This window comes from Salmo salar, chromosome ssa15 (assembly GCF_905237065.1).
Source record: "Salmo salar chromosome ssa15, Ssal_v3.1, whole genome shotgun sequence".
Taxonomy (NCBI): domain Eukaryota; kingdom Metazoa; phylum Chordata; class Actinopteri; order Salmoniformes; family Salmonidae; genus Salmo; species Salmo salar.
The window spans coordinates 102,811,336-102,836,170 of record NC_059456.1 but is presented as its reverse complement, the minus strand read 5'-3'; the positions used below and the strand labels follow the sequence as shown (position 1 = coordinate 102,836,170).

Here is a 24,835-nt window from a genome sequence, read left to right as displayed (position 1 = left end):
CGGTCCAGTTGTCCTACAGTCCGGAGCTCCCAGAGTCGTCCTACAGTCCGGAGCTCCCAGAGTACAGTCCAGGGTCTTCAGTGACTGGCCTCAGGCAGAGGTATGCAGTGGGGGTGGTTTGGTCAGGTAGGGGATTAAGGCCTGAGCCTAAGCCACCTCCACTGTAGGAGGTTTGGGGAGGGGGGGTGTAGCACAGGAGCCGTCGGTGACGGCAGCCACCCTCCCTTTAGTAGGGGTTTATTTTTTTTATTTTATTTGTTTGTAAGGTGCGTCCGGGGTGTGCACCTTTGGGGGGTGGGGGTTTGGGGGGGGGGGGGTACTGTCACGTCCTGACCAGTAAAGGGGTTATTTGTTCTTATAGTTTGGTCAGGACGTGGCAGGGGGTATTTGTTTTATGTGGTTCAGGGTGTGTTTGTGTATGTGTTCATGTAGAGGGGGTATTTGGTTTATATGGTTTGGGGTGGTTGTGTATGTAGAGGGGTATTTGATTTATTAGTCCAGGGTTTTGGTTATTGTTCTATGTTAGTTTATTTCTATGTTCAGTCTAGTCGTTTGTATTTCTATATTTAGCTAATTGGTGTTGGGGCCTTCAGTTGGAGGCAGCTGTCTATCGTTGCCTCTGATTGAAGGTCCTATAGATAGGAATGTGTTTGTCATGGGATTTTGTGGGAGATTGTTTCTTGTTTTGTTGTGTGCCTGACGAGAATGTCTAGTTCTTTTTTTTTTTGTATACGTTGTTTGTGTTTTCCTTCTTCACTAATAAAAAGAAGATGAGTATACATTTTCCCGCTGCATTTTGGTCTACACCCTACGACATCCGTGACAGTGATTAATTATACACATATTTCTGGACATCAAGAAGCTGGACTTCGTTATATCTGCAGCCGAGACGTTTTGGGGCTCCAAGACTTCACGGCAGAACCACTGCAAGGACTATTGGCGCTAGGAAATGTTGTTTTGCAGTGTTAGCTGGCTAACGACATGGAGCAGCTAAAGCCTCCAACAGAACTGAAACTTAACGACAACGTTGAAGAACAATGGAAGCAGTTCAAGCAGCGTTTCACCCTCTATCTGATGGCGATAGGAGCGGCTGAAAAAGACGACGCACAGAAGGTCGCACTGTTTCTGACAGTACCTGGCTTGGATGCCATTGATGTCTACAACAGCTTTCAGATAACAGATCAGGAGCAAGCAGATTAGCCAAATGTCTGTATTTTTGTACTCCCAGAAGAAACTAAACATTCGAGAGGTATGTTTTCAACAGTAGATGTCAGAATGAAACAAAGAATGTTGTTATTATGGACTTTAAACTGAAATGTCAGTTGTATAATTTCGGTCAAATTGCAGACTCGGTGATACGAGATAATTTTCATGGGGGTGAGAGACAAGGGGCCGAGAAAAAGTTACTTGGTGAGATTGTATTGACACTAGAAAAAGCAATACAAATGTGTCAAGCTAGAGAGAGTAATTGTAAGGGATGATGTCCCTTAACTTAATACCATATAAACTCATAATTATCAGTTACTAATACAAAGTTGTCTCTGCTAGGCAGAGTTCAGCTTATTGTGTTATTGGCAGTTAGGTTCCCAATCCTTCTTCCTCTATTTGCTATCATGTGCTTGCAGAAGTAAGACGAGCATAGCATCAACAGGAAACTGGCTTAGTTCCCTTTAACCGTCTGTTACCAACAGTATAGTTCAACACACAGGCATATGACTTGTACAATTGATCTCTTAATGCACTTGTTACGTGTCGACCACTGATCCTTAATCTCAAGCTAAAGCAAAAACATAAAGCGTTGTACTTTTGTAATTACAGATGTTCCTAAGTAACAGTTAATGCATAGTATGTCTTTTCCACGCCCAAGCATCTTCCTATAATGTACAGATATTATACAATTCCTTACAGTGACTCAGAGTCGGTTATGGTCAATGGACAGTGGTGTTCTTAGTGACACAGTATGGAGAGGTGGAGGGTTTATACTCATGTCCCTTAAAGTTGATGATGTGGTTGTTACTGACAAGAAGCACATGGCTGAGCTCTTTAATCACCACTTCATTAAGTCAGGATTCCTATTTGACTCAGCCATGCCTCCATGCCTGTCCAATACTTCCTCATCTCCCACCCCTTCTAATGCGACTAGCCCTAATGCTCCTCCCTCTTTTCCCCCCGCCCCACTACAAAGTTTCTCCCTGCAGGCAGACCCTTTCTTCTTTAAGGTTGCTGCACCTACAATCGCCAAGCCTATTTCTTACCTTTTTAACCTGGCTCTCCTCTCTCGGGAAGTTTCCATTGCTTGGAAGGCAGCCACGGTTAGTCCTTTATTTTAAGGGGGAGATCAATCTGATCCTAACTGTTATAGGCCTATTTCTATTTTGCCCTGATTATCAAACCTGTTGGAAAAACTTGTCAATAATCAACTGACTGGCTTTCTTGATGTCTATAGTATTCTCTCTGGTATGCAATCTGGTTTCCGCTCAGGTTATGGATGTGTCACTGCAGCCTTAAAGGCCCTCAATGATATCACCATTGCCCTTGATTCTAAGCCATATTGTGCTGCTATTTTTATTGACTTGGCCAAAGCTTTTGTTACGGTAGACCATTGCATTCTTGTGGGCTGGCTAAGAAGTATTGGTGTCTCTGAGGGGTCTTTGGCCTGGGTTGCTAACTACCTCTCTCAAAGAGTGCAGTGTATAAAGTCAGAACATCTGCTGTCTCAGCCACTGCCTGTCACCAAGGGTGTACCCCAAGGTTCGATCCTAGGCCCCACGCTCTTCTCAATTTACATCAACAACATAGCTCAGGCAGTAGGAAGCTCTCTCATCCATTTATATGCAGATGATACAGTCTTATACTCAACTGGCCCCTCCCGGGATTTTGTGTTAAATGTTCTAGAACAAAGCTTTCTTAGTGTCCAACAAGCTCTCTCTGCCCTTAACCTTGTTCTGAAACACCTCCAAAACAAAGGTCATGTGGTTTGGTAAGATGAATGCCCCTCTCCCCACAGCTGTGATTACTACCTCTGAGAATTTAGAGCTTGTAGTCACCTCATAAAAGTACTTGTGAGTATGTCCTAGATGGTACACTGTCCTTCTCTCATCACACATCAAAGCTGCAGACTAAAGTTAAATCTAGACTTGGTTTCCTCTATCGTAATCGCTCCTCTTACACACCAGCTGCCAAACTAACCCTGATTCCTCCCGGATATCCTAGACCCACTCCAATTTGCATACCGCACCAACAGATCCACAGAGGATACAATCGCTATTGTACTCCACACTGCCCTTTCCCACCTGGACAAAAGGAACACCTATGTGAGAATGCTATTCATTGACTACAGCTCAGCGTTCAACACCATAGTGCCCACGAAGCTCATCACTGAGCTAAGGACCCTGGGACTAAACACCTCCCTCTGAAACTGGATCCTGGACTTCCTGATGGGACGCCCCCAGGTGGTAAGAGTAGTCAACAACACGTCTGCCACGCTGATCCTCAACACCGGGGCCCATCAGGGTGTGTACTTAGTCCCCTCCTATACTCCCTGTTCACCCACGACTGCATGGCCAAACACGACTCCAACACCATAATTAAGTTTGCTTACGACACAACAGTTGTAGGCCTGATCACCAACAACGATGAGACGGCCTATATGGAGGAGGTCAGAGAACTGGCAGTGTGGTGCCAGGAAAACAACCTCTCCCTCAATGTGAGCAAGACAAAGGAGCTGATCATGGACTATGGGAAAAGGCGGGCCGAACAGGCCCCCATTAACCTGTCTGGGCTAGGGGGTAGTATTTTCACGGCCGGATGAAAAACGTACCCAATTTAAACAGGTTACTACTCTGGCCCAGGAACTAGAATATGCATATTATTAGTAGATTTGGATAGAAAACACTCTGAAGTTTCTAAAACTGTTTGAATGGTGTCTGTGAGTATAACAGAACTCATATGGCAGGCAAAAACCTGAGAAAAAGTCAAACAGGAAGCGGAGGATCTGAGAATTGTAGTTCTTCTTTCTAGTCCCTTTCGAAACTACAGTATCTGTGGGGTTACGTTGCACTTCCTAAGGCTTCCATTGGCTGTCAAAAGACTTCAGAAAGTGGTTTGAGCATTCTCCTGTCACTGGGCAGAGTATAGGAGCTCAGTTACTGAGTGGTCTGCCTGGCAATAAAGGGATTGGATATGCGCGGTCACACGAGTTCCTTCTTTTTCTTCTTGAATGAATATGCTATTGTCCGGTTGGAATATTATCGCAATTTTACGTTTAAAATACCATAAAGATTGATTTTAAACAGCATTTGACATGCTTCTAAGTACGGTAATGGAACATTTTGACTTTTCGTCTTGGGTGTCTGTATAGCTCTCTGTGATGGCTGAGCTATGTACTCAGAATATTGAAAAATGTGCTTTCTCCGTAAAGCTATTTTAAAATCTGACAAAGTGGTTGCACCCAGGAGTAGTCTATCTATAATTCTTTAAATAATTGTTATATATTTTGTCAACGTTTATGATGAGTATTTTTGTAAATTGATGTGCACATTCACTGGTAGTTTTGGAGGGAATACATTTTCTGAACATCACGCGCCAATGTAAAATGCTGTTTTTGGATATAAATATGAACTTTATCGAACAAAACATACATGTATTGTGTAACATAATGTCCTAGGAGTGTCATCTGATGAAGATCGTCAAAGGTTAGTGCTTCATTTAGCTGTGTTTTGGGTTTTATTGACATGTCCTTGCTTGGAAAATGGCTGTGTGATTAGTTTTGTCTATGTACTCTCCTAACATGATCTAATGTTTTGCTTTCGCTGTAAAGCCTTTTTGAAATCAGACAATGTGGTTACATCAAGGAGAAGTGTATCTTTAAAATGGTGTAAAATAGTTGTATGTTTGAGAAAGTTGAATTATGACATTTGCCGCCCTGGTATTTCACTGGCTGTGTCCCGCAGGTGGGACGTTAGCGTCCCACGAAGCCCATAGAAGTTAACATCAATGGGGCTGTAGTGGAGCGGGTCGAGAGTTTCAAGTTCCTTGGTGTCCACATCACCAACGATCTATCATGGTCCAAACACTCCAAGACAGTCGTGAAGAGGGCACAACAATGCCTTTCCTCCTCAAGAGACTGAAAAGATTTTGCATGGGTCCCAAGATCCTCAAAAAGTTATACAGCTGCACCATTGAGAGCATCCTGACTTTACCCCTACCTACATGTCCAAATTACCTCTAACCTGTACCCCCGCACACTGACTCGGTACCGGTACCCCCTGTATATAGCCTCGTTATTGTTATGTTATTGTGTTACTTTTTATAATTTTTTACTTTAGTTTATATAGTAAATATTTTCTGAACTCTTCTTGAACTGCACTGTTGGTTAAGGGCTTGTAAGTAAGCATTTATTTGTGGGAACTTGTTGTATTTGGCGCATGTGACAAATACAGTTTAATTTGATTTGATTTGATTCAGATGACCATCCTACCCATACTAGACTTTGGAGACGTAATTTATAGATCGGCAGGTAAGGGTGCTCTCGAGTGGCTAGATGTTCACCGCCTGGTACGGCAACTGCTCCGCCCACAAACGTGAGGCTCTCCAGAGGGTAGTGAAGTCTGCACAACGCATCACCGGGGGCAAACTACCTGCCCTCCAGGACACCTACACCACCCGATGTCACAGGAAGGCCAAAAAGATCATCAAGGACAATAACCACCCGAGCCACTGCCTGTTCACCCCGCTATCATCCAGAAGGCGAGGTCAGTACAGGTGCATCAAAGCTGGGACCGAGAGACTGAAAAACAGCTTCTATCTCAAGGCCATCAGACTGTTAAACAGCCATCACTAACTTTGAGTGGCTGCTGCCAACATACTGGCTCATCTCTAGCCACTTTAATAATTAAAAATGGGATGTAATTAAATGTATCACTAGCCACTTTGAACAATGCCACTTGATATAATGTTTACATACCCTACATTACTCATCTCATATGTATATACTGTACTCTACACCATCTACTGCATCTTGCCTATGCCGTTCGGCCATCACTCATCCATATATTTATATGTACATATTCTTATTCATTCCTTTACACTTGTGTGTATAAGGTAGTTGTTGTGAAATTGTTTGATTACTTGTTAGATATTACTGCATGGTCGGAACTAGAAGCACAAGCATTTCGCTACACTCTCATTAACATCTGCTAACCATGTGTATGTGACATAAAATTTGATTTGAATTGTTCTTTACCATTCGGCCATCAGATTTGCCACCGATGCTCCTTAAGGGACACATCACTGCACTCTATACTCTTCTGTAAACTGGTCATCTCTGTATACCCGTTGCAAGAGCCACTGGTTGATGCTTATTTATAAAACCCTCTTAGGCCTCACTCCCCCCTATCTGAGATATCTTCTGCAGCCCTCATCCTCCACATACAACACCCGTTCTGCCAGTCACATGTGGTTAAAGGTTCCCAAAGCGAACACATCCCTGGGTTGCTCGTCTTTTCAGCTCGCTGCAGCTAGCGACTGGAACGAGCTGCAAAAAACACTCAAACTGGATCACTTCATTCAAAAACTCAATCATGGATACTCTTACTGACAGTTTGGCTGCTTTGCGTGATTTATTGTTTCTACCTTCTTGCCCTTTGTGCTGCTGTCTGTGCCCAACAATGTTTGTACCCTGTTTTGTGCCGTTACCATGTTGTGCAGCTGCCATGTTGTGTTGCAACCATGCTGTGTTGTCGTCTTAGGTCTCTCTTTATGTAGTGTTGTGGTGTCTCTCTTTATGTAGTGTTGTGGTGTCTCTTTATGTAGTGTTGTGGTGTCTCTTTATGTAGTGTTGTGGTGTCTCTTTATGTAGTGTTGTGGTGTCTCTTATGTAGTGTTGTGGTGTCTCTCTTTATGTAGTGTTGTGGTGTCTCTTTATGTAGTGTTGTGGTGTCTCTCTTTATGTAGTGTTGTGGTGTCTCTCTTTATGTAGTGTTGTGGTGTCTCTCTTTATGTAGTGTTGTGGTGTCTCTTTATGTAGTGTTGTGGTGTCTCTCTTTATGTAGTGTTGTGGTGTCTCTCTTTATGTAGTGTTGTGGTGTCTCTCTTTATGTAGTGTTGTGGTGTCTCTCTTTATGTAGTGTTGTGGTGTCTCTCTTTATGTAGTGTTGTGGTGTCTCTCTTTATGTAGTGTTGTGGTGTCTCTCTTTATGTAGTGTTGTGGTGTCTCTCTTTATGTAGTGTTGTGGTGTCTCTCTTTATGTAGTGTTGTGGTGTCTCTCTTTATGTAGTGTTGTGGTGTCTCTCTTTATGTAGTGTTGTGGTGTCTCTCTTTATGTAGTGTTGTGGTGTCTCTCTTTATGTAGTGTTGTGGTGTCTCTTTATGTAGTGTTGTGGTGTCTCTCTTTATGTAGTGTTGTGGTGTCTCTCTTTATGTAGTGTTGTGGTGTCTCTCTTTATGTAGTGTTGTGGTGTCTCTCTTTATGTAGTGTTGTGATGTCTCTCTTTATGTAGTGTTGTGATGTTTCTCTTTATGTAGTGTTGTGGTGTCTCTCTTTATGTAGTGTTGTGGTGTCTCTCTTTATGTAGTGTTGTGGTGTCTCTCTTTATGTAGTGTTGTGGTGTCTCTCTTTATGTAGTGTTGTGGTGTCTCTCTTTATGTAGTGTTGTGGTGTCTCTCTTTATGTAGTGTTGTGGTGTCTCTCTTTATGTAGTGTTGTGGTGTCTCTCTTTATGTAGTGTTGTGGTGTCTCTCTTTATGTAGTGTTGTGGTGTCTCTCTTTATGTAGTGTTGTGGTGTCTCTCTTTATGTAGTGTTGTGGTGTCTCTCTTTATGTAGTGTTGTGGTGTCTCTCTTTATGTAGTGTTGTGGTGTCTCTCTTTATGTAGTGTTGTGGTGTCTCTTTATGTAGTGTTGTGGTGTCTCTTTATGTAGTGTTGTGGTGTCTCTTTATGTAGTGTTGTGGTGTCTCTCTTTATGTAGTGTTGTGGTGTCTCTCTTTATGTAGTGTTGTGGTGTCTCTCTTTATGTAGTGTTGTGGTGTCTCTCTTTATGTAGTTGTGGTGTCTCTCTTTATGTAGTGCTGTGTTGTCTCTATATATGTAGTGTTGTGGTGTCTCTCTTTATGTAGTGTTGTGGTGTCTCTCTTTATGTAGTGTTGTGGTGTCTCTTTATGTAGTGTTGTGGTGTCTCTCTTTATGTAGTGTTGTGGTGTCTCTCTTTATGTAGTGTTGTGGTGTCTCTCTTTATGTAGTGTTGTGGTGTCTCTCTTTATGTAGTGTTGTGATGTTTCTCTTTATGTAGTGTTGTGGTGTCTCTCTTTATGTAGTGTTGTGGTGTCTCTCTTTATGTAGTGTTGTGGTGTCTCTCTTTATGTAGTGTTGTGGTGTCTCTCTTTATGTAGTGTTGTGGTGTCTCTCTTTATGTAGTGTTGTGGTGTCTCTCTTTATGTAGTGTTGTGGTGTCTCTCTTTATGTAGTGTTGTGGTGTCTCTCTTTATGTAGTGTTGTGGTGTCTCTCTTTATGTAGTGTTGTGGTGTCTCTCTTTATGTAGTGTTGTGGTGTCTCTCTTTATGTAGTGTTGTGGTGTCTCTCTTTATGTAGTGTTGTGGTGTCTCTCTTTATGTAGTGTTGTGGTGTCTCTCTTTATGTAGTGTTGTGGTGTCTCTCTTTATGTAGTGTTGTGGTGTCTCTCTTTATGTAGTGTTGTGGTGTCTCTTTATGTAGTGTTGTGGTGTCTCTTTATGTAGTGTTGTGGTGTCTCTTTATGTAGTGTTGTGGTGTCTCTCTTTATGTAGTGTTGTCTCTCTTTATGTAGTGTTGTGGTGTCTCTTTATGTAGTGTTGTGATGTCTCTTTATGTAGTGTTGTGATGTCTCTCTTTATGTAGTGTTGTGGTGTCTCTCTTTATGTAGTGTTGTGGAGTCTCTCTTTATGTAGTGTTGTGGAGTCTCTCTTTATGTAGTGTTGTGGAGTCTCTCTTTATGTAGTGTTGTGGTGTCTCTCTTTATGTAGTGTTGTGGTGTCTCTCTTTATGTAGTGTTGTGGTGTCTCTCTTTATGTAGTGTTGTGGTGTCTCTCTTTATGTAGTGTTGTGGTGTCTCTCTTTATGTAGTGTTGTGGTGTCTCTCTTTATGTAGTGTTGTGGTGTCTCTCTTTATGTAGTGTTGTGGTGTCTCTCTTTATGTAGTGTTGTGGTGTCTCTCTTTATGTAGTATTGTGGTGTCTCTCTTTATGTAGTATTGTGGTGTCTCTTTTGTCGTGATGTGTGTTTTGCCCTATATTTTTATTTTATAAATTTTTAATCCCAGCCCCCATCTCTGCAGGAACTTGCCTTTTGGTAGGCCGTCATTGTCAATAAGAATTTGTTCTTAACTGACTTGCCTAGTTAAATAAAATAAAATAAAACAAGTGAAGTATGCTAGCAAAGGAAGAGCTATAGCTAAACGGCTAACTTCAAAGGACAGAGCTGACAGCAGTCATCAGCGCACTTCAGGGGACCAGCGCTCGTGTGGCGACTGCAGAGGACAGCACAGACCTCTCCAGTGCCCAGCATATATAAATGAATGTCACAACTGTGGCATGAATAACCAAATGCAGGCAGCGAAGACAACAAAATACAGTACACTGTACAGTAAGGGGGCTTTGGGTGACCTCTTTGTGGGAACAATCACGCTTGCAGGACCAGACGAGGACTGGACTGCTACCTACAAGACTAATGGAACTGACATTGTGTTCAAACTTGACACTTGAGCACAGGTCAACATCATTCCAGAGACTGAATTGTTACGGTTACAGGTAAAACCAGTGGTGAACACAAAACAAAGGATAAGACTGAAAGCTTACAGTGCTGAAGCAATTGCCATTTCAGGGACATGAACATTGTTGCTGGAGGTAGATGATGAATCTCACAAGGTTCTGGTTGTCATAGTAAAGGGAGACAAAAACAGCCATCGTTGTGTTAAAGTTGTGTAACTTACTGGGACTAGTGAAACAGGTTCATACAGTGAATGGTGACATGACTAATGTTGAGGATGCATATGCTGATGTTTTTCAGGGAAGAGGAAAACTCAAAGTGCAGAACTACATGGAGTTAGAGCATCCACATAGACCAGTGATCCATGTACCTAGAAAGGTCCCATTATTACTAAGAGACCAGCTAAAAGCAGAGATACTGTAGACCAGTGATCCATGTACCTAGAAAGGTCCCATTATTACTAAGAGACAAGCTAAAAGCAGAGATACTGTAGACCAGTGATCCATGTACCTAGAAAGGTCCCATTATTACTAAGAGACGAGCTAAAAGCACAGCTACTGAGGCCTTAGATATCCTAGACAAAGTAGAAGAGCCTACTGAATGGGTCCACTCACTAGTAATAGCTGAGAAGGAAGACGGATCCATACACAGTCTGAGCGAGCTAAGAGAACTAAACAAGTATGTAAAAAGTGAACACTTTCAGCTACCTACCAGAGGGGAGTGTGAGGACAGAAGTACAGGGAGTGAATATTTAATAAATAACCGACAAGAAGCAAAACAAGGACAGCGTTTGGACAGGGGAAACAAAACAACATTAATGCAGACACGGGTGGGGAATAAACTGAGGAAGTGACAGATATAGGGGAGGTAATCAATAATGTAATAGAGTCCAGGTGAGTCCCATGAAGCGCTGATGTGTGTACCGATGGTGACAGGTGTGCGTAATGATGGGCCACCTGGCGCCCTCGAGCGGCAGAGAGGGGGAGCGGGAGCAGTACCCCCCCTTAGCCTGACGGGCAGGCTGAGGAGTGGAAACCCGACAAGCCGGCTGAAGCATGGAAGCCCGACGAGCCGGCTGAAGCGTTGGAGCCCGACTAGCCGGCTGAGGAGTGGAAGCCCGACGAGCCGGCTGAGGAGTGGGAGCCCGACGAGCCGACTGAGGCGTGGGAGCCCGACGAGCCGACTGAGGAGTGGAAGCCCGACGAACCGGCTGAGGAGTGGGAGCCCGACGAGCCGACTGAGGCGTGGGAGCCTGACGAGCCGACTGAGGCGTGGGAGCCCGGCGAGCCGGCTGAGGCGTGGGAGCCTGGCAAGCCGACTGAGACGTGGGAGCCTGACGAGCCAGCTGAGGCATGACGTGGGATGGGAGCCTGATGAGCCGGCTGAGGCGTGACGTGGGATGGGAGCCTGATGAGCCGGCTGAGGCGTGGGAGCCTGGCGAGCCGACTGAGGCGTGGGAGCCTGATGAACTGGCTGAGGCATGGAAGTCTGATGACCTGACTGAGGTGTGGAAGCCTGATGAACTAGCTGAGGCGTGGAAGCCTGATGACCTGACTGAGGCATGGGAGCCTGGCGAGCCGACTGAGGCATGGGAGCCTGGCGAGCCGACTGAGGCATGGGAGCCTGAGACGCCGGCTGAGGCGTGGGAGCCTGACGAGCCGGCTGAGGCGTGACGTGGGATGGGAGCCTGATGAGCCGGCTGAGGCGTGGGAGCCTGACGAACCAGCTGAGGCATGACGTGGCGTGGGAGCCTGACGAGCCGGCTAAGGCATGACGTGGCGTGGGAGCCTTCCCGAGCCAACCGAGGCAAGAAAAGCAGCTATGGCATGGAAGCCCGACAGCTAAGGCATGAAAGCCCGACGAGCCAGCTGAGGCATCCCCGGTTCCTTTGGCAGCGGCACCTGGGCCCGACGTCACCAACACCAACAAAAAACTAAAAAACTCCCTGATACCTCCAATATTGGTGTCTGCATTCTGTGAGGACAGACGCTGGGAGACGAGAAGCAAGTACAGGGAGTGAATATTTAATAAATAACCGACATAAAACAAAACAAGGACTGTGTCTGGACAGGGGAAACAAAACAACATTAATGCAGACACAGGGAAGAAACTGAGGAAGTGACAGATATAAGGGAGGCAATCTATAAGGTAATAGAGTCCAGGTGAGTCCCACGAAGCACTGATGTGCGTAATAATGGTGACAGGTGTGCGTAATGATGGGCCGCCTGGTGCCCTCGTGCGCCAGAGAGGGGGAGCGGGAGCAGGCGTGACAGGGAGATATTCGGGGACATATTAGGAGATAAATACTTCTCAAAGCTAGACGCCTCCTCAGGGTTTTGGCAGATCAGTCTAGACACGGATTTGTACTTTCAAATACTTATTTTTGTAGGTACTCATTTAAAAGGCTCCAGTTTGTTCTCACCTCATTACCAGAAGTCTTTCATAGGCCAGTCCAACAGATATTTGAGTGTGTGCCAGGCACCACAGTGTCCATTGATGATGTGGTATTATGGGGTCAGAAAACATGAAAATAAAGGAAAGCCGCACACTAGGAGTTCAGATGCAAAAATGTTATGTCCAACGTTTGGACAGTCAAGCTGTCTTCATCAGGGTATGATCACAAACACTGCGGGATGACTCGTTTATATACAATCAAAAGACACACAGGTGTCTGTAATCATGGCCAAGTATGGCCTAATATCATTGGTTAATTCTTAAATATTAAAATGGCATACAAAGAACAGCATACAAAAAACAAATGGATAGCATACGATTATAGATTAATTTTAGACTACACTAGCTTACAAACAATTACAATGGCAAAGTCACAATAATCACAAGAATGGCTTCAGATCAAAGTCTATGTTGAGACCGAAGGGAGCGAGGGTCTTTAAGGTAAACATCCAGACAGCCTCTCGTTTCAACAATAAATGATCAAGGTCACCCCCTCTCCTAGGGAGGGTGACATGTTCAATGCCAATATAACGCAGAGACGAAATCAAGTGGTTTGCTTCCAAAAAGTGGGCCGCAACTGGGTAAGTCGGTGTCAGACTCTTGAAGAGCACAACACAACGTTGAAAGCAGCACTTGATCTAGCCAGAGCAAATGGGCGAAACCTAAACGCAGACAAACGGGGATTCGGAAATACAGAAAAAACATTCTTGGGTGAAAAACGAACATGTGAAGATCTTCAGATAGACCAGAGCTAAGTGACAGCCATCACGAACATGCCACCGCCTACCTATCAAGAGGGTGTACGAAGGTTCTTAGTAAGTATGGTTAACTATGTGGGCAAATTTGTACCTAATCTGGCAACTCACACGAGTGTCACATCTGCTCCTGCTACGCCCTCTGGTGTTCATCCGGTGTCTTCTTAACCTGCAGTTACTCCCCCAGTACACTCTCTCTCTCTCGCACTCTCTCTCTCCCTCTCTGTGTGATTGTGTGGTTGGAGACAGGTGTGCTGGAGTCAGAGCAAATCCCTTCCAGCTGCAACTCGTTCCATAATCAAGACCTCTACAAATACTCAGTCCTGCCACTTCCACTCAGCCAGATCGTAATCTCTTCTCAGTCAGATATTATTCTAGCCATTTATGATTACTCAAGATCCTGTTACTCTGTTGTGCCTGTTTCCCTGCCTGACACCGTTTATCCTCTCATTGCAGTTACTGCTCTGTCTCTGGCTCCTGTTTCCTGTTCCACATCTCACCATCCAACTACATTGCTCTGGATTTTACTCACCACCACTACCTTGGATTCCCCTCAGGATCTGTTTACCCTGCTCTACTCAGCTAACTCCAACCTCCGTCTCCACATCAGTTTTTTTTCTGAAACTCATCCGAGCTTCCCCGGATCTGTACTCCATATCTCTCTGTGTTAACAATAAATATTTTGGTTCATTCCTGTTTCCTCATCTGAGTCTGGTCTTGGGTTCCCCTGTGTCGCTCTGCTTAATAACGAGTCTGATGAGAAGTGAAAACTACAGAGTGGTGTTGGAACAGTAATCAGCAGAAAGAGTTGGAGCAGCTCAAGGCATTGATCATGCATGCTCCAGTACTGAGGTTCTGGGATGAAAAGCTCAACACCAACATCTCAGCAGATGCCTCTAAAGCAGGTTTAGGTGCAGTATTGTTACAGCAGTATGGCACTAGATGGCGCCCAGTAGAAAATGCCTCCAGGGCTCTGACAACTTCTGAGTGTAATTATGCTCAGATTGAGAGAGGCATTGGCACTGTCATATACATGTGAGGAAACTCCATGTGTTTATCTATGGTAAAAACAGTGTGGGCCCGAAACAGATCATAAACCTTTGGTTACTATTGCAAAGAAGGGTTTAACATTCACACCACCAAGGCTACAGAGACTGTTTCCAAAACTTCAGAAATAGGACTTGCAACTCGAGTACAGACCAGGGAAACATTTTTTGTTAGTGGCAGACACATTGTCCAGAGCTTTTGACAGCTCACAACCAAACCAGATATACGAGCAGGACGAGACCATACATGTAAACCTTATCAGAAACAGTTGCCCAGTCTCAGATGAAATGTGGACAGTTATTTCACGTGCTGCTGCAGAAGATAACTGTTTGTTAAAGGTGATTTAATCCATAACATGTAGGTGGTCTGTACAAGCTATACCATACCCTTATGGTCAATACAGGGATGAGATATCTGTACTGGTTGGAATTATATTTAAGGGTTCAAGAAGTGTGCTACAGAAGAAAGAAAATTGACGTGCAGAAGCAGTGTTATTCTGGCCCAAGATGAACGCTGATATAGAGCAGACAGTCAGAGCCTGTGAAACATGCCAGAAATACAGGTCAAAACAGAGCAAAGAGTCAATGTGAGTTGTGGAAAAAGAGGTATTGAGATCGTTGGGAATAGGTCTCTTTTCTGTTGAGGGTAAGAACTATGTTCTACTGATGGGCTATTACTCTCATTACCCAGAGAGCTTTGCTGAAGGCCCCTTCTGTTAGTCAAGTGATTACGCAGATGAAGTCATTCTTTGCTCGTCCATGGGGTAGTCCATGGGGTAGTCCGCAGAGGTAGTCCGTACGGACAACGCCTCACAGTTCAGCTTTCGGTGATTTTTGCTAAACTGCAAAGGTTCAAGGGTGTCACGTTGACCCCACAGTATAATGGCTTAGTCGAGGGAACGGTGTCGAAACAGTTGAACTACAGGGCTACTCCACTGAAAAATGGTCTGTTTCCTGCAGAGCTGTTGTTCAATAGGAAACTCAAAACTAGGCTGCCAGCACTCCTAGAAACAGAAGGATGACAAGGTCACTTTTTAACAAACGGGGAGAAAAGAGTGAACAGAAAAGATACTATGACAAAGGGATCCAAGGTGCTCAGTGCACTCAGTCCAAATGACAGGGTGGAAATGCATGATGGTAAAACATGGAGCGTTGAGGCCTGTGTGGTGAAAACAGTGGCAACCAGGTCACATGATGTAATGATACCTGAGGGAGTTACATGCAGGAGAAATAGGATACGCGTGTTCCATTTACCTGAGTGTGAGCAAACAGACAGGCAAGAGAGTGACATTACAGGTCAGACAACGTCAAGCCCATTACTCCTGTGTCAGATCCACCAGGGCAGCCTGTTGAAATGAGACAATCAGGTAGAGAAGAAAAAGCACCTCAGAGGCTGATTGAGGAAGTATAATGTGTTATTGAAATGCAGTGTTCACTATGCAAAGAATTGTAACCAGGATTTATAGAGAAATGTTATTGTAATTGTTATTGTTTTATCTTGTAAGGGAAAAGGCATGTCTTGATAAGGGGGATGTGGCATGTTGTATCGGAGGCAACGTGCCCACTTACAGTAGGGGATGCGCAGCCTGCGCACAGCAGTGGGAGAGCGGGAGATCCCAACTCAATGCAGATACTTGTTAACTTGAATAAAGAAGGGCTAATGTTTTAAAGAACAGTTGTTCTTCAACTTCCGGACCCCTACTGGACCACCCATCTGGACCACCCATCTGGACCCCCTACTGGACCACCCATCTGGACCCCCTACTGGACCACCCATCTGGACCACCCATCTGGACCCCCTACTGGACCACCCATCTGGACCCCCTACTGGACCACCCTACTGGACCACCCCTACTGGACCACCCTACTGGACCACCCCTACTGGACCCCCTACTGGACCACCCATCTGGACCCCCTACTGGACCACCCATCTGGACCCCTAATGGACCACCCATCTGGACCCCCTACTGGACCACCCATCTGGACCCCCTACTGGACCACCCATCTGGACCCCTACTGGACCACCCATCTGGACTCCCTACTGGACCACCCCTACTGGACCACCCATCTGGACACCCTACTGGACCACCCCTACTGGACCCCCTACTGGACCACCCATCCAGCCATCCTCACTTTCTTTGTGTATGTTAAGAGGATATTCAAAACAATTAGTGAGGTTGTGTGCGTATTTGCTTTTGTATCTTAGGGATCACTGTGAGTAGTGGCTTACTACTGAGTATCCCTATATACGGCTCTTGTATAGGATACATTATGGTGGTATGTGTTGTGTCTAGGGACTGGAGTAAACCACAAGTACAAATCCCTATCTCCATCCATGGCTAATTTTGGAAAGGCCCCATTTTAGCTATCTAGCCACTAGAGGACAACAACACACCGAGATGTAATAATTCAAGTTTATTTTCTGTCAATAATGACGTTTGGCTTATGATGTTGTTGGTCTGAAGCCAAATCCAAAATGGCTTCCCTTGACACTTTTTTGTTGTTGCGCCAGAACCATTCACAACTGAGCTCTCTCAGTTTAGCTCAACACTGATTGGCTGATTATTTTATATATTTTTTGCCAAATGATTGCTGGCGGCAACAATGTCATACTCCTTCCGACCAGAAAGCATCAGATAGATACGCTACACATACTGAGACAGAGGGGCGCTGTTTAATTCGCTTGGATGCTTTCTCCAGTGAAATATATTCAGCCTCTTGCGAATTGAAGGACATTTCTGAAACACAGATACATTCTTTTTTGGTTTTTTTCTTTGTACATTTGTTGCTCCATTAATAGACGTCACTGCATGTCAAGTCTTACCTTAACCCATGTCAAGTCCCTCCTTAACCCATGTCAAGTCTTACCTTAACCCATGTCAAGTCCCTCCTTAACCCATGTCAAGTCTTACCTTAACCCATGTCAAGTCTTACCTTAACCCATGTCAAGTCCCTCCTTAACCCATGTCAAGTCTTACCTTAACCCATGTCAAGTCTTACCTTAACCCATGTCAAGTCCCTCCTTAACCCATGTCAAGTCTTACCTTAACCCATGTCAAGTCCCTCCTTAACCCATGTCAAGTCTTACCTTAACCCATGTCAAGTCCCTCCTTAACCCATGTCAAGTCTTACCTTAACCCATGTCAAGTCCCTCCTTAACCCATGTCAAGTCTTACCTTAACCCATGTCAAGTCCCTCCTTAACCCATGTCAAGTCCCTCCTTAACCCATGTCAATTCTTACCTTAACCCATGTCAAGTCCCTCCTTAACCCATGTCAAGTCCCTCCTTAACCCATGTCAAGTCCCTCCTTAACACATTTCAAGTCTTACCTTAACCCATGTCAAGTCTTACCTTAACCCATGTCAAGTCTTACCTTAACCCACGTCAAGTCTTACCTTAACCCATGTCAAGTCTTACCTTAACCCATGTCAAGTCTTACCTTAACCCACGTCAAGTCTTACCTTAACACATTTCAAGTCTTACCTTAACCCACGTCAAGTCTTACCTTAACCCACGTCAAGTCTTACCTTAACCCACGTCAAGTCCCTCCTTAACCCATGTCAAGTCTTACCTTAACCCATGTCAAGTCCCTCCAACAATAGTGACAACACCGTCAACAAAAACGGAAGTGATCTGTTGCAGCTCTGTAGAAGCCTGGGTCTGTACTTTGCCAATGGTAGGTTACAGGGGGACTCTTTGGGGAGATTCACCTACTGCTCACCTCTTGGCCACAGTACAGTAGACTATATGATTACAGACACTGACCCCTTCTCTCTCAGCTCATTCACCGTCAAGCCACTAACACCTCTGTCTGATCACAGCCAAATTACGTTGTTTCTCAAAAGAACAGACATGGAAACAACCACACATTCACAGCCCAGTAAGCTGTACAACATCAGAAATTCATACAGATGGGCCCAAAACAGCACAGAAGAATACCAGAAAGCAACCTGGAACCAAAATATCCAAACACTCTTAGATAACTTTCTGGATACCACATTCACTCACAGTAAAGAAGGCAACTATCTATCAGTACAAAACATCAACTATATATTCAGGCAAACGGCAAAAGAAGCACAATTGAAATTGATAAATAACAAAACAAAAAAGATCACAGATGACAACTGGTTTGATGCAGATTGTAAAATTATAAGGAAAAAACTTAGAACACTATCCAACCAAAAGCACAGATACCCAAAATAATGGTGAATTATGCCTTCATTACTGTGAGACTTTAAAACTTTATAAACGTACACTCAGAACCAAAAAAGCACAGTACAACAGCAAGCAGCTGACACTAATTTAGGAGTCCATAAAAACAAACAACTTCTGGCGAAATTGGAAAAAACTACAAAAATCTAAACAAGAGGAATTAGCGATACAAAATGGTGACATATGGACAACCCATTTTAAAACACTCTACAACACCATTCAAATTGACACAAACGCAGAACAACGCCAAATTCATGAGAAGTTCAATGGATTAGAAAAAGGTATAAAGGATAATCAAAATCCATTGGACTCCCCAATTACTGACCAGGAGCTCTATAAGAAACTTCAGGGTCTCAAATTTAAAAAAGCATGCGGACCTGATGGTATCCTAAATGAGATGCTCAAACTCACTAATGCAACATTTCAATTGGCTATATTAAAATTGTTTAATTTGATCCTGAGTGTAGGTTATTTCCCTGACATCTGGAATCAAGGACTCATAACCCCAATCTTTAAAAACGGAGACAAATGTGACCCTAACAATTAGAGGCATTTGTGTGAACAGTAACCTGGGGAAGGTTTTCTGTAGTATTATAAATGTAAGAGTTCTAAACTTCCTTAATAAGGACAATGTCTTGAGTAAAAGCCAAATTGGATTTATACCAAAACGTCGCACAACTGATCATATTTACACCCTACACACCCTGATAGATAAACATGTCCACCAAAATAATACCAAAATATACGCTTGCTTTATCGACTTCCAAAAAGCATTTGATTCTATTTGGCATACAGGACTGTTCTACAAAGTTATTGAAAGTGGTGTAGGGGGTAAAACATATGACATAATTAAATGAATGTATACTGGCAATACGTGCAACATTAAAATTGGTAAGAAAATAACAGAATTCTTTAACCAGGGGCGGGGCCTTCGTCAGGGTTGCAATCTGAGCCCTGCACTCTTCAATATTTACATCAACGAATTGGCCACTATTCTAGAAAAATCCTCAGACCCTGGTGTTAGTCTCCACAATTCAGAAGTTACATGCCTACTCTTCGCAGATGACCTATGCCTGCTGTCACCCACAGCACATGGCCTACAGCAGAGCCTGGACCTGCTAGAGCAGTACTGCCAGACCTGGGCCCTGGCAGTAAACACCAAAAAGACTAAAATAATGATTTTCCAGAGAAGATACAGATCTCAGGGAATTAGACCAAAGTTCTCAATTGGTACAAAATATATAGAGTACTGCACACACTACAATTACTGAGGTTTAAAAATAAGCTCAACTGGACACTTTAATGAGGCAGTGAAAGAACTGAGAGAGAAAGCACGCAGAGCATTCTACGCCATTGAAATACCTATTCAAATTTGGCTAAAACTAATTGAATATGTCATTGAACCAATTGCACTTATGGAAGCGAGGTGTGGGGTCCACTTGCAAAACAAGATTTCATCAAATGGGACAAACACCCCATTGAAACCCTGCATGTAGAGTTCTGTAAGATTATCCTACATGTCCAGAGGAAAACTACAAACAATGCATGCAGGGCAGAATTAGGCCAATATCCACTAATAATAAAAACTCAAAAAAGAGCAATTAAGTTTTGGAAACATCTAAAATACAGTGACCCCCCTCTCATATCATTACCAAGCCCTGCAATGCCAAGAGCTGAACAAAGAAAAGAGTCCCCTCATCCAGCTGGTCCTGGGGCTGAGTTCACAAACCTGTTTTACTAACACACTGAAGCCTCAGGACCAGAACATCCAATCAATCAGGATAAACCAAATTACAACACAGTCAAAACAAAACTATATTGCTTATTGGAAAACACAAGCACAAGAGCAAAGCAAAATGCAGTGCTCTCTGGCCCTAAATCGACAGTACACTGTGGCTAAATATTTGACCATGGTTACTAATCAAAACCTTAGAAAAACCTTGACAAAGTACAGGCTCAGTGAGCACAGCCTTGCCATTGAGAAGGGTAGAGACAGGAAAACCTGGCTCCCTGTAGAGGAAAGGCTGTGCAACCACTGCACAACAGCAGAACCTGAGACAGAGCTGCATTTCCTGACAAAATGTCAAAAATATAAAACAATTAGAGAGTGTCATTTCCCCAAATTTGAAACCCTTATTCAAGGTTTCAAAGACCTCTCTGATGAGAGTAGGCTACCCATCCTGTTGGGGGAGGACGCAGAGAGCTGTGGGTTTGCAGCGCACTACATTGCTGCCTGCCATAAGATGAGGGACAGTGTCTGACAGACCAATCAACCTGCACATGTACTCTACTGTATGCTTATTGTTATTGTTGAATGTATGGTTATTTTGACACTTTGTTATTGTTGTCCCGTTGACAATTTTTTACGCTGCTGCTACTTGCTGACCCCTTGACTTTTCAACATTTTGTTACGTTACAGCCTTATTCTAAAATGGATTAAATATATTTTTTTCTCATCAACATACCCTATAATTCAAAGCAGAAAAACAGGTTTTTAGACATTTTAGGCATATTCAGTCCATTTGCTATGAGACTTAATTAATTTGTACTTATTTTTTTTGCAAACATTTTCTTACTTACTATGCATTGTTGGTTAAGGGCTTGTAAGTAAGCATTACATGGTAAGGTCTACACCTGTTGTATTTGGTGCATGTGACAAATAACATTTGATTTGATTTGACATTTCTAACACTGTCACGTCCTGACCATGGTAAGCTGTTATTTTCTATGGTAGAGTAGGTCAGGGTGTGACAGGGGGGTTTTCTAGTTTAGTTTTTCTATGTTGTTATATTCTAGTTTTGTATTTCTATGTTGGGTTGTTCTAGTTTTTGTATTTCTATGTCGGGCTTTGTTTGAGATGATCTCCAATTAGAGGCAGCAGGTCATCGTTGTCTCTAATTGGAAGTCATATTTAAGTTGGTGTTTGTCCCACCTGGGTTTGTGGGAGGGTATGTTGTGTAGTGTATGTTTCACTTCTGCGGCACGTTTTTTTGGGGTCATTCAGTTTATTTATGTATTGCATAGTTTCACAGTATAAATAAAATGTGGAACAACACACACGCTGCACTTTGGTCTGCTCATTCCCACGACAACCGTGACAAACACACTTGTACATTTCTTGCCTTAGGTGATCCCGTTATTAGCCAAAATAATTATCATGGGCGTTTGATTACACTGTTTCTGACCTCTACCTCACAAGCCCTAGCTTCGGCTAAAGGCAGTGTTCCAAAAACAGTTAATTAACAAATTGGTTGGAGGCGGTTTGCAGTGAATGGGCAGACTACGCGGGTTCAAAGACCAGTTGGTCACACATGGCACGAACTCTGCAAATAGTTGCATGAACTAACAAGATCCAAAAAGGTCCAGGACGCAATAGGATTGGCCCTGCTGGGAGTCTATTTACGTGTATTTGGCTGCAATGGAGGCCTCTCATTCCTTTATCTTAGTCAGGGCCACATGCTCCGTATTAAACAGTTAACCTCTTGACATGCACACGTTTGGAGCTTTTCACAAGCTTCAGGTAGTGCTAGTAGAATAACATTAGGATAGGTATAGAAAACCCTCTTATGGATTATAATATTTTTTTTTCCGCCTTTATTTAACCAGGTAGGCAAGTTGAGAACAAGTTCTCATTTACAATTGCGACCTGGCCAAGATAAAGCAAAGCAGTTCGACACATACAACAACACAGAGTTACACATGGCATAAAACAAACATACAGTCAATAATACAGTAGAAAAATAAGTCTATATACAATGTGAGCAAATGAGGTGAGATAAGGGAGATAAAAGCAAAAAAAGGCCATGGTGGCAAAGTAAATACAATATAGCAAGTAAAACACTGGAATGGTAGATTTGTAGTGGAAGAAAGTGCAAAGTAGAAATAGAAATAATGGGGTGCAAAGGAGCAAAATAAATACAGTAGGGGAAGAGGTAGTTGTTTGGGCTAAATTATAGATGGGCTATGTACAGGTGCAGTGATCTGTGAGCTGCTCTCACAGCTGGTGCTTAAAGCTAGTGAGGGAGATAAGTGTTTCCAGTTTCAGAGATTTGTGTAGTTCGTTCCAGTCATTGGCAGCGGAGAACTGGCTGGGTTCTTATACTGTATACATGGTATGGAGGATTCTGTTAGTGCTCTTCAATGACCATAAACATGATCTAAGTATGGAGCATGTGTAAAATATGTGATCTGGTTGAACTCAGCAGGGAAGGGTGTAACTCAGCAGGGAAGGGTGTAACTCAGCAGGGAAGGGTGTAACTCATTGGGGAACCTCACGGTGTTGTGGTGCGCAGATGGCCCGGGTTCAAAGACCATTTGGTCACACGTGGCAATCAACGGTACCCTAAAAAGGTGCAACACGCTGGGGATTGGCTCTGGGAGTCTGGGACTGGGTCACCCGCTTGGTATTAAACTCTTGACATGTAAAGCTTTGGGGTTGTTACATGGCTGAGCAGGGTGACCCAGTTGCCCAAAACAAGCCACAGTCCACCCACACAGATGGCCATCTGCCCAGCCTGTCCCTCCCTGGGTGGAACATGGGTTCTGTGGGGGTAATCTCCTCAAAAGATCATAACCTTGGTCTCGCGCGCACGAAACCAAGGTCTTAACACACCCGATACAGATAATCGACTAATCACTGTCTCTATCTGGACCATGACGATTAGATGAATCAGGTGTGTTATTAAAGGGCTGGATCAAAACCCTGCACAACCACTAGCTCTCCAGGACAGGAATTGGAGAGGTTGTGATGAGGTTGGTTAACCATGGTCTAAGGTCATGAAGAGGTAGGTTAACCCTGGTCTAACGTCATGATGAGGTAGAATAAAGCAGGGCTGGATCAAAAGCCTGCACACACCCATACCCTTACCCTTCTCACACTATTGTGCCGACCTGAACCGTACTGTGCTAGCGCGTAAATGTTCCTTTCACATTGTCCTTTCCAGCACGGTTTCAGCAAACATGATGAGGTAGATTAACCCTGGTCTAGGTTGTGATGAGGTAGATTAACCCTGGTCTAAGGCCATGATGAGGTAGATTAACTCTGGTCTAAGGCCATGATGAGGTAGATTAACTCTGGTCTAAGGCCATGATGAGGTAGATTAACTCTGGTCTAAGGCTATGATGAGGTAGATTAACCCTGGTCTAGGTTGTGATGAGGTAGATTAACCCTGGTCTAGGTTGTGATGAGGTAGATTAACTCTGGTCTAAAGTTGTGATGAGGTAGGTCAACCCTGGTCTAAGGCCATGATGAGGTAGATTAACCCTGGTCTAAGGTTGTGATGAGGTAGATTAACTCTGGTCTAAGGTTGTGATGAGGTAGATTAACTCTGGTCTAAGGTTGTGATGAGGTAGATTAACCCTGGTCTAAGGTCATGATGAGGTAGATTAACCCTGGTCTAGGTTGTGATGAGGTAGATTAACCCTGGTCTCAGGTCATGATGAGGTAGATTAACCCTGGTCTCAGGTCATGATGAGGTAGATTAACCCTGCTCTACGTTGTGATGAGGTAGATTAACTCTGGTTAAAGTTGTGATGAGGTAGGTTAACCCTGGTCTAAGGCCATGATGAGGTAGATTAACCCTGGTCTAGGTTGTGATGAGGTAGATTAACCCTGGTCTAAGGTTGTGATGAGGTAGATTAACCCTGGTCTACAGTTGTGATGAAGTTGTGACGGTTACAGCAACCATGATGAGGTAGATTAACCCTGGTGTAAGGTTGTGATGAGGTAGATTAACCCTGGTCTAAGGTCATGATGAGGTAGATTAACCCTGGTCTAGGTTGTGATGAGGTAGATTAACTCTGGTCTAAGGTTGTGATGAGGTAGGTTAACCCTGGTCTAAGGCCATCATGATGAGGTAGATTAACCCTGGTCTAAGGTTGTGATGAGGTAGATTAACCCTGGTCTAAGGTCATGATGAGGTAGATTAACCCTGGTTTAGGTTGTGATGAGGTAGATTAACTCTGGTCTAAGGTTGTGATGAGGTAGGTTAACCCTGGCCTAAGGCCATCATGATGAGGTAGATTAACCCTGGTCTAGGTTGTGATGAGGTAGATTAACCCTGGTCTACAGTTGTGATGAAGTTGTGATGGTTCCAGCAACCATGATGAGGTAGATTAACCCCCAAACGCCCACTTTTGCAGGGTAAACAGCTGAGGGATGGGGCTGGAGAAATGTAACCACTCTTAAAATCATGGACACATCTATGGATACATGGGACTGACCATCCAGGAGATGAGCCATGTTTTGAAGCTACTGTGTTTGTTTACAATTACATTGATAACGATCAATGGAGTTAAACAACAAGCTCATGAGGCATTAAATTATACTCTTCAAGATTCAATGGCTATATATAATGCATTTTAAAGTCCTCAAATGGAGGTGCAAGTCCCCTTTAATAAATCATAAACAAAAGCACTGAAGAGCCATTCTCTAGTGTCCAAGTTACATAAAACATAAACAACTACTTTCCATCGCTCCATCTCTTCATCCCAAATCCCCAACCGGCCCTAGTGGAGACAAACTGGGCCCGCTTTGGTCTTTTCACTCCTAATTAGCTGTGTTAATAGGATTTGGCTTCTGGTGTTTCCATGTTGTAAGACATGAGCTTTAAACCACAGAGACTAC

The 24,835-nt window shown here is 43.8% G+C and overlaps 1 long non-coding RNA gene across 1 annotated transcript; it reads left to right on the top strand.

The window, feature by feature from the left end:
- Nucleotides 1-595: 595 nt before the first annotated feature.
- Nucleotides 596-13,643, top strand: LOC123727370 (uncharacterized). The gene is made up of 2 exons (XR_006759362.1): nt 596-1,249; nt 13,408-13,643. It is a non-coding gene; the product is annotated as an uncharacterized lncRNA (long non-coding RNA).
- Nucleotides 13,644-24,835: the final 11,192 nt, after the last annotated feature.